The sequence below is a fragment of the Hemibagrus wyckioides genome, linkage group LG28 (assembly GCF_019097595.1).
Source record: "Hemibagrus wyckioides isolate EC202008001 linkage group LG28, SWU_Hwy_1.0, whole genome shotgun sequence".
Classification (NCBI taxonomy): domain Eukaryota; kingdom Metazoa; phylum Chordata; class Actinopteri; order Siluriformes; family Bagridae; genus Hemibagrus; species Hemibagrus wyckioides.
The window spans coordinates 6,662,765-6,686,023 of NC_080737.1; the positions used below are offsets into that span (position 1 = coordinate 6,662,765).

The 23,259-nt window shown below is 40.2% G+C and overlaps 1 protein-coding gene across 5 annotated transcripts in view; it reads right to left on the reverse strand.

Moving 5' to 3' along the window:
• The window catches only part of drd2b (dopamine receptor D2b), a 44,572-nt gene that overhangs the window by 17,834 nt on the left and 3,479 nt on the right, over positions 1-23,259 (reverse strand). The window contains exon 1 of one of the 5 annotated variants that reach the window (XM_058383891.1): positions 17,664-17,957. The exons of the other annotated variants lie outside the window; for them this stretch is intronic. The gene's annotated coding sequence lies outside the window, so the exon portion shown is untranslated. Of the gene's footprint in view, positions 1-17,663; positions 17,958-23,259 lie in introns of those variants that run through there. 5 annotated transcript variants of the gene reach the window in all.

The following is a 23,259-nucleotide window of genomic DNA, read 5'->3' on the forward strand; positions in this document are numbered from 1 at the left end:
CTTTTGAGTTTGTGAGCTGTATGGATTATTAAACTGTCAGACCAACAGGAACGAGCAGTGGATTCTAACAGTACTGTTGCGTGTCAAGCTAATCTTCATTTGCAGGGATAATAGCCGAGACAACCACATTTCAGCCGCACGCCTCGGCCGTTCCGCCTTCAATAACCCGCATCGAGCGGAAAACCATTGATTTCGTCTGTGAGTGAGAAGCGCCGGCTCTTTTCTATTGATCAGGAAATTTACACAAAGCGAATTTTATCTTTAAAATCAGCACCTCGGTGAGAAGCAGTGCATGCATGTTGACACTTATCTTTAAAAAAAAAAAAAAAGTATGATAAAAATATAGATTGCTCTTTTAAATGAATATAGGTGATATTCCAGCTGATAAACAAACACACAATTCAAATAAATAAATCCTAAATAAACCAACTGAAAAACACCCATTAACAAAAAAAACACAACAAATAAGCTAATACCTAAACCTCCTAAACAAACAAACCTAAACCAAAACACCTCTAAACAACTAAACACAATAAACAAATACCTAAAACTTCTAAACAAACATATTGACCAACTGTTAAGCATCATTAAACAAAGAAACATAATGAATAAATTCCTAAAACCCGTTAACAAATAAACAAACAACTCTCACGTAAACCAGCTGAAAAAACACCTCTACAAACAAACACAACAGACAAATATTTAAAACTTCTAAACAAACATATAGACTAACTGATAAGCATCATTAAACAAAGAAACATAATAAACAAATGCCTAAACCCCCTAAACATACAAACAAACATAATACACACATTTTAAACCAAACCGATAAACACCTCTAAACAAAGTAAACAAACAACAAAAATAAACAATACCAAAATATCCTAAACAAACAGTGATAAACATTCTTGAACAAACAAATATCTAAAACTTTTAAACAAACACCAATATAAAGCAACTGATAAACACCCCTAAACAAAAAAAAGCAAATACCTGCTAAACAAACACAAACATAGATAGATAGATAGATAGATAGATAGATAGATAGATAGATAGATAGATAGATAGATAGATAGATAGAAATAACCAATTAACTGCATTATGCCACTGCAGCTCAGAGAAGAACTCTGTATGTTGTCTGTTTTCCTGCACCTATCACCCATGAATAAGGGATAATATTATTATTTGCAGCCATATAAAATGGTGAGTGAAATATTTCCTGAGGATGTAATTATCCGCTGCTGGTATCGAGGACTAGAGGAGAGATTTAGCCTTCAGTTGAAGGTGAGTTTAGAAGGAGGTGCTGTAACTGCAGAAAGGTAGAAGAAATAAAGTCAGAAAAAGAAGAGGCTAGTGCTGAAAAAAAGGCTTCTGAAACACAAACTAGCCAGGATTCAAATAATAATTAGACTTAATACACATCCTATTTGTTAATGGATCAATTTTCAATTCTTTTGCCGTTGGACTAATATTTTTTTGTGATTTATGTGTCGTTTAAGTGTGTAGCAGGTTTATTTTGTCTACACACTGCATTCTAGTCAGATTTTATCCAGGAAGCTGCAGGTGTGAAGACGTGAGAATGTTTTATATTCATTCGTTGTTTAGATTAGGGAGTTGGGTTAGTTTGTCTTTTTCCTTTCTTTGTTTATGTTGTTCTCCAAGACTGGTCATAACATCAGCTCTCCTCACCCTCAAGGTCGCTCCAGACAAAACAGCAGCAACAACAACAAAAAAGCAAGAATACAAAAAAAAACAAACCATGAATGTTAATAAAGTCCTAAACCACCACCACCACCACCACCACACTCACACGATCCACATGTCTGGTCCGACAACGTGTGCCTCCTGAGCCGCGTAGCCACATAAAGCATAGTGGAAAGCAATCACGGACACAGCACAGGGTCAGGAAGGCCGTCTAGAAACAGATCGTGACCGGAGAGCAGAGGCAGAACACAGTGAACCCCTTCGCCCTCCAACAGGACACAATGGAGGAAAAATAAACAAAACACACACACGCATGCACACACATTCGGAAAGCCGAATGAAACCAACTGAAAGCAAATGACTTTGACTAGCAGTTAATTCAGTTTCATGTTATTGAGTGATTCTACCATGAGGGAATTTTACTATGCTAACATTTTGCTAGCTAGCTGCTTAGCCGACTGAAAAATGTCTCCAAAATATCAGAGGTGTCAAATTATCCTTGTCCAATTTTCCTTGGATCCTAAAGGGTTTTTGTGTGTGCGTGTGTGTGTGTGTGTGTGTGTGTGAGAGAGAGAGAGAGAGAGAGAGAGAGAGAAAGTGGATAAATATTAAAAGTAGTTTCAGGGTTTTTTTTAAAGTAATTTATCATTTTTTAACAAAGCTTAACACTTTTATTCGCATAATATTAACAATAAAGAGTTTAACAGTGAAAAAGAACTTAACACTACAGCACTAGTTTCATTACAACAGAAAAGTAAAGAAGGATCATTTTGCCTTTTTTAACTGAGAAACGGTATTTCGATTCCTCTATATGTCTGCACATATGGTGGGATTGACAATAAAGAACCTTGAACCTTGAACCTTGTATCGATTGTATTAGATAGGATCCTAGCACTCAGTCTGTGCTCACCATCGAACCTGCAGTAAACCTCGTACTTTTATTCCTATTCGTATCAGATTTATTCTCCCTGTTACACTGAGTTTTAGGTAAATTGAATTAAAAAAAAAATCTACCTCCGTCACCAAGACAACCTTTCCCCTAGAGGACAATCTTCCTCTATTAACGGATTATCCACACAATTTAATTACTTAAAAAGGCGTGACATGGAATTAACTGAAGATAATCAATAAAGTCTTTGCAGTCAGAATCTAGAGACCACACACACACACACACACACAGTGTATTACTCATGATTTCTTGTACTATTTTTTAATGAATATCTTGATCAAAGGGTGTTTTAGCTTTATTACTACAGGAAAACGCTAAATTACTTCATTTGTGTGGCCACACACAGCAGATGGTGAAGCGCTACATACAACTTTACTACCTTTGGATACTGATTGGAAGATGCAACCACAACAAACATGTATTAAAAACAACTGAGAAAGAAAAAGCATGATGTATGTCACGGGTTGTGTCCAAGTTCAGTATTGAACGTCTTTGTCATGTCTCACTCCACAGCGGTGCTTAATATGAAGCTCATATGAAAGTTGACACTCAGGACTTTATAGTGTTTCATAAGTATTTCAGTTTTTCCACAGCCTACCAGGGGCAATATATTCATAGAAAAGTCCCCAAAATAACTTTTTTCCTACACAAATGTTTGTGTCTTGGCCAGCACGGTGGCTTAGTGGTTAGCACTGTTGCCTCACAGCAAAAAGGTCCTGGGTTCGAACAGGCAGGGGCCTTTCTGTGTGGAGTTTGCATGTTCTCCCCGTGCCTGAGTGGGTTTACTCTGATTTCCTCCCACAGTCCAAAAACATGCACATTAGGTGGATTGGTAATTCTAAATTGCCTATGAGTGGTTGTCTGTCTATAAGTGTGGACCTGTGATGGACTGGTGACCTGTCCAGGGTGTACCCCTGCCTTTTGCCCAATGTGTGCTGGGATCCTCGTGAACCTAATTAGGAATAAAGTGGATGGATGGATGTTCATATCTTCAGAGTAAATGGTGATATTGAACCCAGTTTATATCAACCCAATAGCATCTAAAATTTGAATTTTCAACCAGAAGGAAAAACAAACACATCAAGTTTCCATCAGATTCCACCTTTACAACATCCTAAACAACCTCTTTAGAGCTGTTAGCTGGCTAGCAAAGATTGTGTAGGCCATATTAGCGTTGTTTTTCCTTCCTAGTAACTGAGATATTTATACCATAATTAGTGTCAAATCCACAAATATAATTTTAGATGTTTTTAAAAAATAAGATGCAACGATTGCTGGAGATGAAAGATGTATATCTTTATATATAGCAGATACATAAAAATTCATTTTTAATTATGATTGTTCCGCAGGTACGAAAACACCAACTGCAACGCAGCCTAAGAAAGTCTTAAAAAAAGTACAAAAACACAGAGAAATACTTTTTCCAGTTGTCAGTGGACGGAAGAAGAGACCCATTTTATTTCAAATTTTCTTTGATTTCTTTTTGATTTGCTGAAATCAAACCGGTTCGCCTCTGAAGCTGCTCGTCAGTGCGGCGTGAAATGCCAATGCCATTTTATTATTGTATAAATTTGGGGTAAAAACGAACGTTCCCTTATCAGCGTCTCATCACCCTCTCACGGTAATGAATGAGGTCTCGAAGAAAAGGCATGGGGGACATTTTCAGGAAAGGGATCCTCTTCAATTTCCTCCAGTAGTTAAGTGAAGTGCTGCTGAAGAGGTGAAATCTTCAGGATTATACATTATACAAACCGTGTATAGTTCTGGTTATTTATAGTCGGCTGTGGAACCGAAGCTAATTAAATGCGCTAGTTCTTTTTCAGGGTCACCAGCACTGTGGGAAAATTATTCTTGGTCCAGAGAATGGCACCAAAATTTTACACAGTCTTACAGACAACTGAAGCTGAAACAAAAAGCTCAATTCTAGCAGTGCAGTATGTTGTATATGTACTTCAGCATATTAGCACGCTGAACCAGTTGCCTGAGACTATAATATTTCATTATAGTTATCCATTATAGTTCCATTATCATCATATTCAGAGCAAAAGGGATTTTAAATGTAACTAACACTACACCCTACAGTGGCTCCAACAGGAGGTAGATGGAAAGAGAGAACAAGTTTCACACCTTTAGCTTGTGGAAAAGTGTCAGATCTCTGCAACCTAACCAAAATTTTCGTATTAGACAACCCCAGCTCGTTTCATGGCCAAGTGGCACTTCAATCTTCAATATAACAGTGATTGATGCAGACATCCAGACAAAATGGCACCAGTGTGACTTCACGCTGAGCTCCAGCCCTCTGTATGGATGACCAATGACTGGGTCATTAAAAAACCAGTGAGCTGCTAGACATTCCCTCCGTCTGGGTCATTCGTTTTGCACTGATCTATATGAGTTTCATTTGCATTATGAATTTGAGTCGTGTACTACCTCCACTCATCACACACTACCTCTACTCTCCTCATCACACACTACCTCCACTCATCACACACTACCTCTACTCTCCTCATCACACACTACCTCCACTCATCACACACTACCTCCACTCATCACACACTACCTCCACTCATCACACACTACCTCTACTCTCCTCATCACACACTACCTCCACTCATCACACACTACCTCCACTCATCACACACTACCTCTACTCTCCTCATCACACACTACCTCCACTCATCACACACTACCTCTACTCTCCTCATCACACACTACCTCCACTCATCACACACTACCTCTACTCTCCTCATCACACACTACCTCTACTCTCCTCATCACACACTACCTCTACTCTCCTCATCACACACTACCTCTACTCTCCTCATCACACACTACCTCCACTCATCACACACTACCTCTACTCTCCTCATCACACACTACCTCTACTCTCCTCATCACACACTACCTCCACTCATCACACACTACCTCTACTCTCCTCATCACACACTACCTCCACTCATCACACACTACCTCTACTCTCCTCATCACACACTACCTCTACTCTCCTCATCACACACTACCTCTACTCTCCTCATCACACACTACCTCCACTCATCACACACTACCTCTACTCTCCTCATCACACACTACCTCTACTCTCCTCATCACACACTACCTCTACTCTCCTCATCACACACTACCTCTACTCTCCTCATCACACACTACCTCTACTCTCCTCATCACACACTACCTCCACTCATCACACACTACCTCTACTCTCCTCATCACACACTACCTCCACTCATCACACACTACCTCTACTCTCCTCATCACACACTACCTCCACTCATCACACACTACCTCTACTCTCCTCATCACACACTACCTCCACTCATCACACACTACCTCTACTCTCCTCATCACACACTACCTCCACTCATCACACACTACCTCTACTCTCCTCATCACACACTACCTCTACTCTCCTCATCACACACTACCTCCACTCATCACACACTACCTCTACTCTCCTCATCACACACTACCTCTACTCTCCTCATCACACACTACCTCTACTCTCCTCATCACACACTACCTCCACTCATCACACACTACCTCTACTCTCCTCATCACACACTACCTCTACTCTCCTCATCACACACTACCTCTACTCTCCTCATCACACACTACCTCTACTCTCCTCATCACACACTACCTCCACTCATCACACACTACCTCTACTCTCCTCATCACACACTACCTCCACTCATCACACACTACCTCTACTCTCCTCATCACACACTACCTCCACTCATCACACACTACCTCTACTCTCCTCATCACACACTACCTCCACTCATCACACACTACCTCTACTCTCCTCATCACACACTACCTCCACTCATCACACACTACCTCTACTCTCCTCATCACACACTACCTCTACTCTCCTCATCACACACTACCTCCACTCATCACACACTACCTCTACTCTCCTCATCACACACTACCTCCACTCATCACACACTACCTCTACTCTCCTCATCACACACTACCTCTACTCTCCTCATCACACACTACCTCTACTCTCCTCATCACACACTACCTCTACTCGTCACACACTACCTCTACTCTCCTCATCACACACTACCTCCACTCATCACACACTACCTCTACTCGTCACACACTACCTCTACTCGTCACACATTACCTCTACTCGTCACACATTACCTCTCCTCATCACACACTACCTCCACTCATCACACACTACCTCTACTCTCCTCATCACACACTACCTCCACTCATCACACACTACCTCTACTCTCCTCATCACACACTACCTCTACTCTCCTCATCACACACTACCTCCACTCATCACACACTACCTCTACTCTCCTCATCACACACTACCTCCACTCATCACACACTACCTCTACTCTCCTCATCACACACTACCTCTACTCTCCTCATCACACACTACCTCTAGTCGTCACACACTACCTCTACTCTCCTCATCACACACTACCTCTAGTTGTCACACACTACCTCTACTCTCCTCATCACACACTACCTCTACTCTCCTCATCACACACTACCTCTACTCGTCACACAACACCTCTAGTCGTCACACACTACCTCTACTCTCCTCATCACACACTACCTCTACTCTCCTCATCACACACTACCTCTACTCATCACACACTACCTCTACTCGTCACACACTACCTCTACTCGTCACACATTACCTCTACTCGTCACACATTACCTCTACTCGTCACACATTACCTCTACTCGTCACACACTACCTCTACTCGTCACACACTACCTCTACTCATCACACACTAACTCTACTCGTCACACATTAATTCTACTCTACTCATCACACACTACCTCTACTCTACTCATCACACACTACCTCTACTCGTCACACATTACCTCTACTCGTCACACATTACCTCTACTCGTCACACACTACCTCTAATCGTCACACATTACCTCTACTCGTCACACATTACCTCTACTCGTCACACACTACCTCTACTCGTCACACATTACCTCTACTCTACTCATCACACACTACCTCTACTCATCACACATTACCTCTACTCGTCACACATTACCTCTACTCATCACACATTACCTCTACTCATCACACACTACCTCTCCTCGTCACACATTACCTCTACTCATCACACACTACCTCTACTCATTACACATTACCTCTACTCGTCACACACTACCTCTACTCATAACACACTACCTCTACTTGTCACACACTACCTCTACTCTACTCGTCACACATTACCTCTACTCATCACACACTACCTCAACTCATCACACACTACCTCTACTCGTCACACATTACCTCTACTCTACTTATCACACACTACCTCTACTCATCACACATTACCTCTACTCATCACACACTACCTCTACTTGAATCATCACATACTACAACTACTAATCACACACAATCGCAATTCAACACATACTACCTCTACTCAACTCATCACACACCTCCGCTACTCAACTCATTACACACTACCTCTACTCATTACACACTACCTCTACCCTACTCATCACACACTAAAGCCTAATCATTACTCACTACCGCTACTCTACTCACACACTTCCACTATTCATCACACACTACAACTACTTATCACATACTACCTCAACTCATCACACACTATCACTACTCATCACACACTACCTCTACTCAACTCATCACACACTACCTCTAATTAATTCATCACACACTACCTCTATTCATCACACTCTACCTCTACTCTATTCATCACCCGCTACCTCTAGTCTACTCATGCCGCACTACCTCTACTCAACACACAATACATCGCCTCATCATAAACTACCTCTCCTCAACTCAACACCCGCTACCTCTACTCAACTCATCACACACTACCTCCACTTATCACACACTACGTCTACTTAACTAATCAGCCACTACTTCTACTCAACACAAAATACCTCTATGTTGCCGCATGGTGGGACAAATACAATTTGGATTTTTAATTTGAACTCTGTGTCCCTACAAGTGAGCAGCAATGCTGTCAAAATAATGGGCTGGTTCCTATGCAGCATTTTATTTTTCTGACATCTTAATTAAAACTGCCATAAATGTCTATTTAAGTGTTTTGAAAATTTAATGTACTGTATGCAATTAAGTTCTTCTTGTATTTCTGCACCACTGATTCTGAGGCAGCGTGAGGTGTATGCTGCTTTTACTGCTAAACTATAATGATGTTGATGATGATGATGATGATGATAAGCTTAATAGCACTGCTATAATTTGCTTCACTTAAATATGCAAAAAAGCCTTATGAGAAAGGATTGTACTGCTCTCTCTCTCTCTCTCTCTCTCTCTCCAGATTAGCTTTGGCTCTTCTCTGTCCCTCTCTAGTACACTGTTCATTGCCAAATTTGTTTCACAATGGTGTTTGATGCATTCCAACTCGCTGCTGATTATGAATGACAATTACAGGCTCATCAGTGGTATTTCTTCTTCCATGATTATGAATAATGTTTTTAATGGGCTCAGACCAAACACCATGCTTTAATGTGGATATATTGATCAACAAAATATCATAATCCTCCAGGCAACCTATTCCACTCACATCCTTTCAATGTAAAACCCATTTTCTTTTTGCTATTTATTTCTATCTGCAGACTTCCATGTAAAGCGCCTAGCAGTGCTGCTGGAACTGCAAGAACTCGTTTTCTTCCTCTTGTGAGAGGGAGGGATTAGACTGCTGCTAAGAATAAATAAGACTATTTCAACACAGGTCAAGCAACAATTACCAACCGGCGGCCTGCAAAAACGGATGGAGCATGACATTTACGCTTAATGAAGGTGGGTTTCCTGCTTCTCGCTGAAGCTCTCTGACCTCTGTGCTCTCTGACCACCCTACCCCCGAGAAACTAGCCTCGCTATCTATCTTCCTTTCTGTCACACGTGTCATGTATGAATATCGTTCAGTCATGTGTGGGATTTATTTCTTTTTATCGGTAAGACTGGCTGATTTCCAGCACAATGAAAAATAGTAAATGTATAATAACGCCTTACGGCTATGCACTATGACAGAAATGTCATTTTGCATGATTTCAGTCCCCGAAGGCTAAATATTAAGCTTCTCTATTTGTCATTATAAAGACCGCGAAGGAGGCCATATCGCACATGTAAAGTGGTACATATCAGAGGAAGACATCTCAGCTCGATATTATTAAAGAAAACAAAGAATTCTCTGTCTCACGTTAACAAAAATGACCTAAAGGCTGATTGTGAAATAGAAATGTCGGGTAATTGTCAGAGAAAGTAGTCCACTTATATTCAAATTTCCAGACATGTCTGCTGTGTTATGTCACCGGAGGACGTGTCAAGTAATTATCGTTCGTTATTATACTTTAATGCCTTTATAGTGGAGAAAAAGCTTAAAGCCTCAGACATGAGCAGTCCATAAAAGCCTAGATTACAGATTTGGAAAGAAGAAATTCAACCTCCATGTAAAATTAATGCGAAGTGAGGCGAGCTTAATGCTCACAGAATTAAAGGATATTCAGAAAGGGATGCGATGATCAGAGCTGTCAAGGCAAGTAAGGTCTCTGGTTACCTCTGGTAACCAGAGGTCAAAGGTCAAGCATGTGTCGTGATTTAGAATTCCATTATAAGGTCTGTGTGGCATGTGTTTATCCTCACAGGCTGCACAAAGTACAAATATGTATGAGGGAAAAAAAACGCTGACATTTCTGCACGATATGTTAAACAGTGCTTAAAGCATTGTGTAAATTCGCCCTTATTTTTCTACTGATATGAAACCTTTGTGTTTTTCTGTACAAAGGTCAAAAGTTAGTAATTGGTAAGAGGAGAAAGACCTTCGGGCATCAGAGTAACGTCGAGAAAGGCCATGTGTTGTCTTTGTGGTTTTATTTCATTTTTATGATTCAGCTGAACAGGAGTCTTGCTAACAGCCAGAGCATGTGTGTGTGTGTGTGTGTGTGTGTGTGTGTGTGTGAGGGATATTAAGAAAATATCAATGCAGAAAATCTGAAAAAGCAGAAAAAAAACAATTTGTATGAAATCTGTATCATTTTGCACATCTATCTTCTATCTTTCTTTAATAGTATTTATCACATTGTTGTTAGATATAGTGACTGCAGTGAAAGTTGCCAGGATAGAGCAAACAAACAAAAAACAAACAAACTAGTGTGTCAGTGTGTATTTGGCTAGGCCAGATGTTTCCAGACAGCTGTTTCATGTATGATAAGTTTACAAACATGCTAAAACAGCCGAAAGGATTTTGGTACAGTCATGTCCCCTGTAGGGATAAATGGAGGATGCAGTCATGCGATTCAGGGCTATTCCATTGGGGAGGTTGCAAAATTTTTTGGCAAGTCAAATCTGGACACAAAAACATTGGGAAATATAGCTACAAGCAGCAATTAACGGGTCCAAACATCAAGGGTGCAGAGGTGTCTGTTTCAATAACCAGTATTATCATGTTATTATGCTGCATCTGAGTACATACATATGTGCTTTGAGCCACATTGCATGCTATACAGTGGAATTATGCCACACTTCCTGTTTACACTGAATGTCATAAAAATGGACCCTGTCCCCTTGGAGATACCATTCTCGGATGTCAATTTTTGCTGTAAATATGATGAACCAAAAAACATTAAAATATACCAAAAAATCCTCTGTGATTTAGCATCGTGAACATTTCTACATCAAGCTGGCCAAATTTGGTTTCAACATGATGAATCCCTTTCAATTATATAGTACCCAAAATAACACCCAAATGGCTGACTTCCTGTTGGGTGAAGTTAATGGATGCGACTGTGAAAAGTATTTGTCTTACCATGCCAACCAGATTTGTAGATGAAGGTGAAACTGTATGCTCATCTCCTTGAAAAATGTCAAATGGGGGACTATTGAACTCAGGAATGTCCCATTTTTTTCTGCAAAGGGCCAGTGTGGGTGCAGGTTTTCTGCTTGGTTTGAAGGAAAACCTGCACCCACACCTCCACTTCCACCTCCACCCACACCTCCACCTCCATCTAAACCCACACCACCTATATCCACATCTACACCTAAAACCACACCTACACCCACCTCCACCTCCATCTACACCTAAACCCACACCTCCACCTCCACCCACAACTCCATCTAAACCCATACTTTCACCTAAACCAACATCTCCACCTCCACCAACATCCATACCTCCAACTACACCCACACCTCCACCTATATCCACAGCTACACCTAAACCCACACCTACACCCACTCCTCCACCCACACCTCCACCAACACCCACACCTCCACCTAAACCCCCACCTCCACCTGCACCTCCACCCCCACCTACACTACCTAACTGCATGAACTTGTCTCTGCAGCATGGAAAACAAGTCCTTCTTTCAGTTTCAATACAGAATTCAGGTGCTAAAATACCACAGGTTCAAATGAAAATCATCTTCTGCTTCAGGCACATGGAACATGATTCAAAATGTAAAATGTTTCAGGTAATAAATAAACACACATTTACCAAAGACAAGATACGATGTGACACTTTTTCATATAAACTATTCAGGGTTATGGAAATAATAGTATGTAGTGTGCTCCAAATTGTGTACACGTATCCCTGACCTGCTGTTGTGGACAGATTGCACGTCCTATCCAGTGTGACCACGGTAATGAATCAAATTCAGAAAGCTACTAAAATAACATAATAGGTATAATACTGTACACAGAGGTCCAGCTCTGACTTGAGGCCAGGCCACCTGCGTACAGGCCTGATAATTCAGCACCCAGGCTTCTCCGTGTAGCCCTGGGTGGCTCGCAGCTTTGTTCTGTGCCTGTGGAAGTTAACTGAGAGAACCTATTACTCTCTCTTTCTCTCATGCCCTTTCTTTCTCCTGCCAATACAGCTGAATTTCCCAGTTGGCCCTGGGGCTAGTGGAGCTCTGGCTCTGCCTGGCTGGCGCCCCTTGTGCTGTCTGATCTCATATGCGAGCCAAGCTGTTTGTGAAAAAGAACAGAAATAGGAGATGAGTAGAGCTACATATGCTGATACATAATGTGTGTCTAGTTAGTGACCTGTGGGTTCTACACCACAGGTGATTTTTGACAAAAGCTGCAAGGGTCTTCCAGTCTTGTACATCTGAAATACTCACAGGGGATCTCATATGCCATTTCAGTGACCTCCTCTACTCTTTAGACTTGTGAATGTTTACGTGTGATTCTAAGCTACAGCAGCGGAAACCCAATGTACAAAAAGGAACACGAGTGCGGCTGCTGCTCTGTCCGACTGTTGATCCGATAGTTAGCTCACTGTTTATAAAATACATATTAAAATGCTTTTCCATTGATTATCATCACTTACTCTAACATGATCAAGCTATGTGCTCTAGTGATTCAAATTTTTTTGTGTGTGTGTCAGAATGCGGTTCTCCAAATCCCTCTGGACTCTAAATCATACTACCTCAGAAACCCCTGGGCTGTGTAATCCGCTATTGGTTTAAAGAAGTTAAATTGCTACCTCTGCTGTCACTCTTAGCCTGCCCATAACTTTATCATACACAACGGCTAGCACACACACTGAAGAAAAAGGCTTTGCTGACCAGAACTAAACAAAATAAATCCATTTCTGGCTAAACACACTAGTTATATATACATTTTTTACGTATTCTACTAGCCACTCTTTTAACTGCTAACTGCAATGTGATAAATACTGACAAAGTGAGAAATTATATGGTAGAGACATTTAAAAACATTAAGAGATCTGTTTTGTCTCAGTATGAGATTTGTGGCGCTCATGTATATACAGCTTGTGTGTTTTGATGGGTTTTTTTTTTTTCACTGGTTGCGAAAAACTAGGAAATTTATTTTTAGTCTGGTTTATCATACTGCTGTGAAGACTGCAAACATAACATCCCCAAGCATGATAGATATGGATTGATTCCGGGAACGATTCGTGTTTGTAGAAAATAACAACAATCAAATCAATTTTCCTCCATTCGACTGCTTAACCAGTCTCAAAATGATGTCCTGCATAAAAGCAGCCACATGTTTCGAGTCCATGATTTCATACTGTGTTCATATGGCTCTTCTGATTTCATACTGTGTTTCACCCAAATACCAGAAATGATGAACGGAAATGTCTTTAATTCAACTTCAATCATGTGTCTATCTAGGTTATTTTTAGTTTTTCCTCAGTTTTCTGGAATAAATGTTCAACCACAGGCTTCCACACAATATCACACAATTTTGACTAATAAGGAAACGATGAAATATTTGGGGATACCACTGAATCTGCCAGACTCAATCTAATAAACTCTGATCAACATTTGAGCAAGTCATACAATTTGTTCAGGATGTTTGTCTTGAATTCATGAATGATGATGAAGAAAAGGTCTATTTAAAAAAAAAAGTTGCTGGCCAATCAGCCTATTAAATTGTTTACACATCAGTTTAAAAAAAAAGAGTTATGATTCACACACCAGTTGTTAGTCCTTATTGATAATAATCAATTTATAATGGTTGGATCAGTTCATATTGGTTGCTGCCCTTTAAATCGATGCATCAATCCAAATCACCTCTAGTGAACTCTGTCTTCTCGTGTAAGACAAGAATGTTAATTTTTAGTCTGCTTCCACTCACGCATAGCTTTGATAAATTTAATACAGAATCATGTCTGAAGCTAATTTAAAAATAGCGTATGATATTAATTTACAAACTGTCCTTTAAGCTTGACTCTGGATGAGTAATATTTCCCTCTGGGGCAATTTAAGGACAGTCTTGCAAATAAAGTTAAGTTCAAGCCATGTTTAATTTGTCTTGTTGCTCGTGACCTTTCCCCTGAGTCGGCTGTAATGTGATACTACTTGACACCGAGGGATAAAGCTTAGCAAATTGTTTCTCAGTTCTGAAAACAAAGGCCAGTGGGGAAATGACTACTTTGTGTCTTCAGTCACAGACTTGGCTTGGATCTCTGACAACGATTCAAAGATTGCCCTTAATAATAAACCTCTTGATGAGTTTTCACACTTGTCCTCGCTCACCATGCTTACCATACTCAGTTTGCTCCCTGTACTGTCCACGCCCACAACATACTCCGCATGCTGTTCCTAGTCATGCAAATTAGCACTACTAATAAATCAGACCCTGAATGTCAGTGATAACTTATGAATCGTAGTGAGGCTCTTTTTTTCCAAATATTTAGCAACTCACTTCATTTACGTTCATTAGTTAATTAATGAAAAGTACCAAGACAATGGTTAACAGGGTGTCCCATAGCAAAGCTACCAGCAGCTCATTGGAGTTATGAAGCATAGCAGCAGGGGCTCTGCTCAGCAGCTGAGTGGTGTCTGGATCAATATCAATCTCTAAACTGGAACAATAAACACAAGCTCTGTGTGAGTGGTTTATCCAGTAAATAATCAGCTTTTGCACTGCTGGATGATCACACCAAATTAAATAGCAGATTCTATGGTGATGTACTCAATGCACTGACGTGTCAAGAGTTGAGAGATGCTATTCAATGTGTTCCAACGTAGCCAAAAATGCCTTGTCTTAGTAGACAATTACAATGTTACATTTTATTAAACGTGACTTTTAGAAATTTCTATTGGAGAACATGACCAGGGTTTCATCAAACAAAGGCAGCAACAATTTTTAATTGGTTGTGATTCATGACATGATTATATGATTAATGATAAGCTATAAATAAATACACATCAATTCAAAGTAGATATGTTTTGTTTGTAATAACTGTCACTTGCAATTTAACATGCTGTCTATTTAAATTAAAAATAGATTAATAAATCTATTGAGGCCTGTGAAAGCTCTCTATTTCCTTGATGAAAGTCCTTCAGCTAAATAAATTTTTTGTTTGTCCTTCGTAATTCACGACAGAGGATAGAAGCCATCATGGTTCATGATTTAAAGGCTTGAGTTTTAAAAGCTGAACCACAGACATTAATTTTCTTGTACTGATCTTCTATAGCGTTGTCTTTTTCGAGTGCTGGGTTGACTCTGTAATGCCCTTAAGAGATCACAAATATCTGAGTGTTCATTAAAGTTCATTAAAGTATTAAGTCACCCAAGAACAGCTTGCTAGCCTTGCCATGTATGCAGATTCATTACATGATGACAAAAAGGAGATATTAATAATGTAATCGAGACATGATCGTTTTAAATTATGGGCTCTCTGTATATCCTTTATATACAAAGCCGTTATAAAAAGCGCCGTGTTGTACAGCAGCACAGAACACATCCAGCCGCCACTGTTTATCCCAAGTAGATTAAGTTACCATTTTTAAGCCTTTCTGAACAAACAGGTGTGGAAAAGTATGGCATTAGCAAGCCAGAGAGATTGGAAAAGGGTAATTCTGGAGGTGCTAAACCCCATCAGGGATAGGACGCAAAGAGACATCAGCCTGCTCAATAAACATTATTGGAACGTCTATCCACAAGTGAATGGCAAGCCTTAGGGAGATTAGAGCACTCATATTTCTTCATCTGCGCTGTCTGTGTTGTGGAGGCTTGGGGGAAAAAAAATACAAACACGCTCAGCTATAACAGGCAAGAGTAACCTTTAAAATGTTCTCGGCACTTCAGAAGGGTCATAAACCATGGCCGATTGAAATCAATTGCCATTGAAAGCTCAGGTGGGTGAACTGCTCTGGAGAGCTGAGAATAAATGTGGGCTCTTTGAATTCATTTTTTTTCTCCCAAATGAGAGTAGAAACCCTTTATGCATGGAAGACAAGGAGGATGGAATCATGTCCCTCGCTTTTATTCGCAACAAGCAAATGCCCTCAGCACCATGGACAGCAGCCATCACGCCGCACGCACTGTCGGAGAAGACGGGCAAACAAGAGGTAGTCAACAAGTAACAAGCAAACAAGGAATGCGATGGCAGGAGGAGGTGGATCATCAGCTGCAGCTGCGAGGAACGAGGACTGATTAACAAGACACAAAGATGGTGAAGACGGTGTTCTAAGAGAGTCTTACAGCATGGGCAATTTCGAAGCACTCTTTCTTTTTTTCATTTCGTTTCAAATAGCAAGCTAATCAGGAGTGTAAACTGCCATTTTAGAAACAATCGTTTTTTTTTCCTTTGACCTCTGTGTTGCATTTACATCAAGTGCATATTGGATTTTTAAACTGGTGAAGCCTTTTTACTTCAAATACATTTGGTCACCTCACAGCCTCAGGGTTCAGTCCTGAGGTCTCTGTCTTTATGGAGTTTTCTCCTTATATCTGCCTGGGTGTCCTCCTGGTTCTCTAGTTTCCTGCTTCTCAAAAAAAAAATAAAAACTTTCTTGGAGACAGCACAGAATTATCCTAGGTCGATGGACTTCAACTGTTGGTGGTTCAACAAATGGTGTCCTGGTCCTCACAGTGTATAAGTGTACAGCATTGACATCTCATCTATTAATGTCTACTCTTTTTTAGTCTGTTCAAGTTCTTACTCCAATAGACCTCACCCCTTTTTGTCACAAGCCCCTTCCCCTTGGACTCCTGGAATCCTTTTAGATGTGTAATACTTCTACTACTACTACTACACAACATTGCTATTTTTATCATACACAACAAATGCACACAAAATACAGCAATACTTAATAGAAAATCTAAACATAACATCATTATTGTCTAAGCGGCTCTACACAATGTCATACCCTTTATTTGCATTTATAAATAAAGCGTCCTCTTAGGTATATCTGTGTTGTCGCTTGGGTCCTTGCATTGCGTTAACATCCAGCTTCCCGTCAGTATGAAGGGAGTGACTTCATCATCAAGCACCACATGTAACCTGCCAAGTATAGCCCTCTCTCTCTCTCTCTCTCTCTGATTATCTCTGCAAAGAGTCTGCGAAAGTGAATTTGACTTGAATACAAAAATACTCAGCCCTTACTCACATGTTTCACAGCCATTAGTCTGACTGTCTCATGTGTTCTCACAGTTGGCTTGTTCTGAAAACTTTTTCAAACCTAGTGACCTTGAGAAAATGGCAAACATGCTTGAGCCAGACAATTTCGCCATAATAATCACCTTGACTTTCACATTCCCGCAATGCATTTTCAAACTGCTGAAACAGGAAAACAGCTGGACATGGTAGGAGCCGGCACCAACCCTGCAGAGGCTGTTGGAGTGAATCTCGTGAAACTGTGAAAGTGCTAACGTTTGGCCGTAAATGGACAGCTTGATTGATTGCAGGGATAAAACTCATCGTGACCCTGAAAAAAATAAAAATAAAAAATCAAGACCTCTTGGCAGACTCAGGTGACATTCAGGCAGACTGTGGTATAAAAACAAGGGAAATTGCAAACACCCATAATGCTTCTGGTTTAGCCTGCAGGCTCCATGTGTGAGATTATTAAGTATTGAATTACAACCTTAAACCAGGAATCAATTTACAGAACATCTACAGTAATATACTAAATCAAGACTAAAGAAATAATGAATTACATATTAATATATATATATATATATATATATATATATATATATATATATATATATATATATAAAACCTCATTACAGTTACACAACTAAATCAATATCCTAATCCCATTATGTTCTTCACTGATAATAGCAGGGCAAGGGTCACCTTTTATCCTTAGCCACAGAAAGTGATGGGTAGCATTGTTTCTATGGCGATGACACGACTAAATAGACCTCAGGTGAGTGGGAGGAGCTGGCACAACACAGAACAGAATGACTTTGTTCTTCTTTTTAGAGTCTAGACAGTTTTAAACAAAAGAAATTGCAGTGATGCAATTTTATGTCATTTTGGAGACTAGAATTATGGTGACATTAAAACTCAGACCAGGATTCTCACTGCAGGAATATGTTTATAGTCGACATGACAGTCTGCATATCAAATGATCTATATTGGATCTATATTACAGATATTAAGCAGTTTATGAACAGAATGTTTTTGGTGGACATCAACCACAGACAAGAAATGTCAGACATAGTTCTTTTTAATGCTGCATTTGAATATATTTTTCTGTGCTTACGATTTTATTTTGCCATGCTAAGGTTGGCAATTTGCATGAATTTGCCCTGCAGCTCTTCCAGTTTCTTTAAAAAGTTCCATGCACAGGGCAACTGCACAGAAATGAAACTGCTACAGACAGTTAAATCAGTTCTCAAACCTTTTACTCAAAAAAGGCTGAGAACTGAAAAGTTCACAAGAAAACTTTTCAGGCAAAGAAGAAAAATCACTTTGATCTGGCCATTTGCATATTCCCAGATGATTCCCAGCTCATGCTGTAATGTCTCTAATGATACAGACATGGACGGGTGTCATGTGAAATAATTAGCTCTTAAGATGCGTTTGTCAGAAACAGCTGGACAGTTCCCTGCCAGGCCCAGAGAGGGCGCTGGCAGGTGAACCTTGGAAGCCTGCTTCTTTGTGTGTCTTTTGTTACGCCCTTCCTATTGTTCCTATCCTGATTGTGTCACCTGTATCCCATTAGCCCTAATGTCTACCCCTATAAATAGGGATCCTTGTGTTTGTGTCCTTGTCCATGATTGTTATCTGTACCGTGGTTTCTGTTGGGGTTTTGTTTGCTAGGTTCCATGTCCAAGCTAAGGTCTAGGTTTTGTTTTCGTTTCGTTTTGTTTTGTTTAGTTAAACACGCCATGTCTTGTGTTACGTTTGTTTCCCTATGTCACGTCTTAAATGTAATAAAAGCAGTGCTTCGCTGAATCCTGCGCATGGGTCTCATTACACCGTGTGCTGGCGTGCGCACACACACCACGGGCGTCTGGGGTCGAGCCCCGCATAGGGCGGGGGTCCCAGACGTTACAGCGTTCAAGAAATAACATAAAATGTGGTCAGGAAATAAACAAAATAAATGCTGTAAATATCCAGCGGCTATGTCATCTATAAGTATAACGTGTTAAAATGAACAAAATTCATTTTAAGATAAAAAGTGTGCTTGGATGGACACATGGTCTTTTTTAATTTAATAATTTGCAATAAAAGGTCACTTTACGTGTATATATTGTTTTTGGCTGGCCAGAAGAAGACATCTCTGACAGCTGTTCCAAAAAATGTTGTTGTTTCTCTCTATATATAGTCTCTATAACAAGACTGGGATTTCTATATGTTCTTTCTATTTAATCTAACTCTAATAATCATATGGTTACGTTTCCTGGAAGGAGATATAACAGTTAAGGTTGAAGTTTCCAGAGTCAGCACTTCATAAAAGTTGGTAAGATTTGATTTTCACCATGACAAAGTCTCGCTACAAAAGGTAGAGAGAGAGAGAGAGAGAGAGAGACAGACAGAGATAGAGAGAGAGAGACAGACAGACAGAGAGAGAGAGAGAGACAGACAGACAGAGAGAGAGAGAGAGAGAGAGACAGACAGAGAGAGACAGACAGACAGAGAGAGAGAGAGAGACAGACAGACAGAGAGGGAGAGGGGGGGAGCTGCTAATAATAATAATGCCACTAGTTTGCTACTAGTAATGCAAGCAGTAACAGTAACTAACTTCTTTGGCAGATCATTCTACAGGGATCAAAAGTTTTTAGTTGTTGGGAAACTCTTAATCTGTGCTAATTACAGAGGCTGTGTTATGTAACATACTGAGCATCATTTTTTACAGTAACACAACTCGGACCGTACAGTGTTCAACTTCTGTATATTCAAGCGATCTCCAACTGTTTGCCAGTCATTAGGGAAAGTATGGTCCAGATGCTTTTTGGAGAGGAGCGTTGGAGGAGGACTCTAACAAGCCTCAGATGAGCTCATTAGGGCCGTGTGCCAGAGCTGTCTCCTAACAACCGATGGTGTCCCTGGCCCGCCTCTGTCTCTCCCTGCTTCTGACACAGTGTGAACCAGCTGGGGTTGGCAATCCCAGATAGACTTCCCAATGGCACAGAAATACAGAGGCAGACCCAGTCATCTCAAGGTGTCTGATCTAGCACCCTGGGTAATTCTGTATTGGACTTATCTGCCCTCTGATCAGATCACATCTCTCTGAACTAAGATTTATTGTACGTTGAACATAAACCCCAATATCAAAGTTTTATCAAGATCTAAAAGAGCTATGATTTGGTTATGGAAAATTAGCAATGCACAAAATATCACTGCATCGCAATTCATCATGGTATAAAATGATGTTCTTTCAGTCATTAAAAGGACTATATTTATTGACTTAATATTTCTACTGACCTTTGAATCCGAACAAATCACTCCACAGCTTAATGAAGACTGCTTTCAAATTCATTATAAAAATGAAAATAAATAAAGAAAGAAATAAACAGCAGTTAAATTGCTGTAATCAATCCAAATCTGTTCCATTATTCATTGTCAAGAACTTAATTAGACTAAAAAAAAAAAAAAGTCATACATATGAAAAATTTCTGTCCTGAAGAAAAGACAGAAAAGTTCTATACTGACTCTGGAGACTCCTTCCATAAATGTTAAACAAACATTTCCTTTCGTATACATTCCTTTCAAATACATATTTTTATTAGTCTTACATAACTTGTGTCCACAATAGTGATTTGTGAATTAGCTGTTACTATGGCAACGATAACATATTAGAATGAGCGCATTGACCTGTGATTCAATCTGTAGCCATCATCAGTGTCAGAGCTGCTGTTATCACACCTTATGACCTACCGTGATGAATTCCTAGCTCCGTGGTGTAAGTTTTGATATTTCAATGATTAACATGTGTATGCAACACCCTACTTCTATATCAACCCCTGCCATCCTCTGGATTTATAGCAGTATGCAGCTGTTCAGCCGATTGACCGTCGCGGGTCGTTCTGGCACCGAAACGCTCACAAGGACACGTTAAACCGCGCGGCCAGAAGGAGAGAAGGACAGAAGCACGATTATTCATAAAGAGATGAAAATGGCTGAATTAAACGGCAGCTTCAAACAAAATGTTGGTAAGACCGACATTGTTCTTCATCACAGCTGTGTTTTTGAAAGGTCACTAACAAAAAGTGATTACAGCACAGAGATTGAGCAGCAGGCCCAAAACAAATTGCCTCTGGCCACACACATGTAATGCCGTAATTAAACTCGAGCAGAATCTAGCAAAATAGCATCCCTGTTACACAATATACCATAAAACCGAATCATAAAAAAATCCTGCGCAGTCACTTAACCCTTTCACCAATAAACCAGAAGGCATCTAAACCATTCTCCGGTAGAGGGAGCATTCACGGTATTTATTTACGCATATGATTGTGATCAAAAATTAGTCATGGCCCAAAGCCATGCAATTTTTGCAGCAGCTGTAAGACAGACTCACACAGTGAGCCAGGGAGGGGAGAGAGACGTTAACATAACAGCAGAGATAGCAGGCAGATTGGGTCATATGAATTAAAATCTGCCCTTGTTCTGTGTAGGCTGGGTGAATTACCGGTCAACTACTTTGCTGCGTGGGGCAAATGAAGGGCATGTGGTGTAAAATGAATGTTTTGAGTGTTAATAATAATAATAACTGGATTGTTGCCCTGTTACCATGTCTAAGGTCACATGATCGACAATTTCAGCAGGAATTAAAAGCCACTTGCAGTAACGATGTTTGCCTGAAAATCGAACCTTGTACATATACTCAACATTCATTGGATAGAAAGTGTCACATTAATCACCACAAACAATGCACCACTCTCTACATTGCTAGATACATCACATCCGGGGTTATTTTCCAAATCTTCATAGCACATATTTCCACACGCTACAGCTCCCTGGCTCTGGATCAGTTGGTGCCTTGCAGCTCAGATCTCCGAAATACCCGGTTTGGTTTATCTGCATTTGGGTTGATTCAGTTAAAATCGCTATCTCACCTGGAAACAACACCTTGCTATGTTCTCAGCTTTCTATAACAGCGGACAAACAAAAAAATGTCAGGTTTTATAGGATATACAGGTACTGATGAGAGTTCCAATAGAGGAGAATTAAAATGAACCCACTGGCCGTGAGTGATGTAGCGTAATAAATAAGACCCAATAATATGACTTGTGGAGTAATTGCTTTCCAATAGCTCATAAGCAATTGACCAACCATCAGAAGTGCTTCATCCTGCTCACACAGGTGTGTATATTCCCATCAGTCATTTCAGGCTGTGATCTTTAAAATGGCATTCTGTCACGTCACAGCAGACTCTCTTTTGTTGGGGCAAATATTAAACATTGCTGTCATCACTCTCCATTTGGCGCAGAAGTGTGAAACGCTTGACTGGAGGGTGCAGCAGAAATATGGTCATCATTGCCATTCCGGCTACACCTGTCAAGAGCTGATGGACCTGCTATCATCAGAGCAAAATCATCGGTCACGGAGGGAAATTGGATGTGAGCCACAGGATGACAGAAATCGAAAAAGGTCAAATAAGTGCGACTGGTTCGAAAAGCTCTGAGCATCAGAGCTGTGAAGGAGATTTTAATCGTGGTAATCGTCACTTTTTTATATTGACATTTAGGTTTTGTGCTTGTGCATGTTTTAGCATATAGATGTGGATGTATTCCGCTAACCTAGGTTCAAGCCAACATGAGGAATCTGGGTTAGGGTGGAAGATAATCCAGCTTTAAACTCTTCCTATTATGCATTCATGAGGACGGCGTGAAGATTCAGACCGGTAGACTTCACTCAACTCACTCCAAGTGCAGCCAT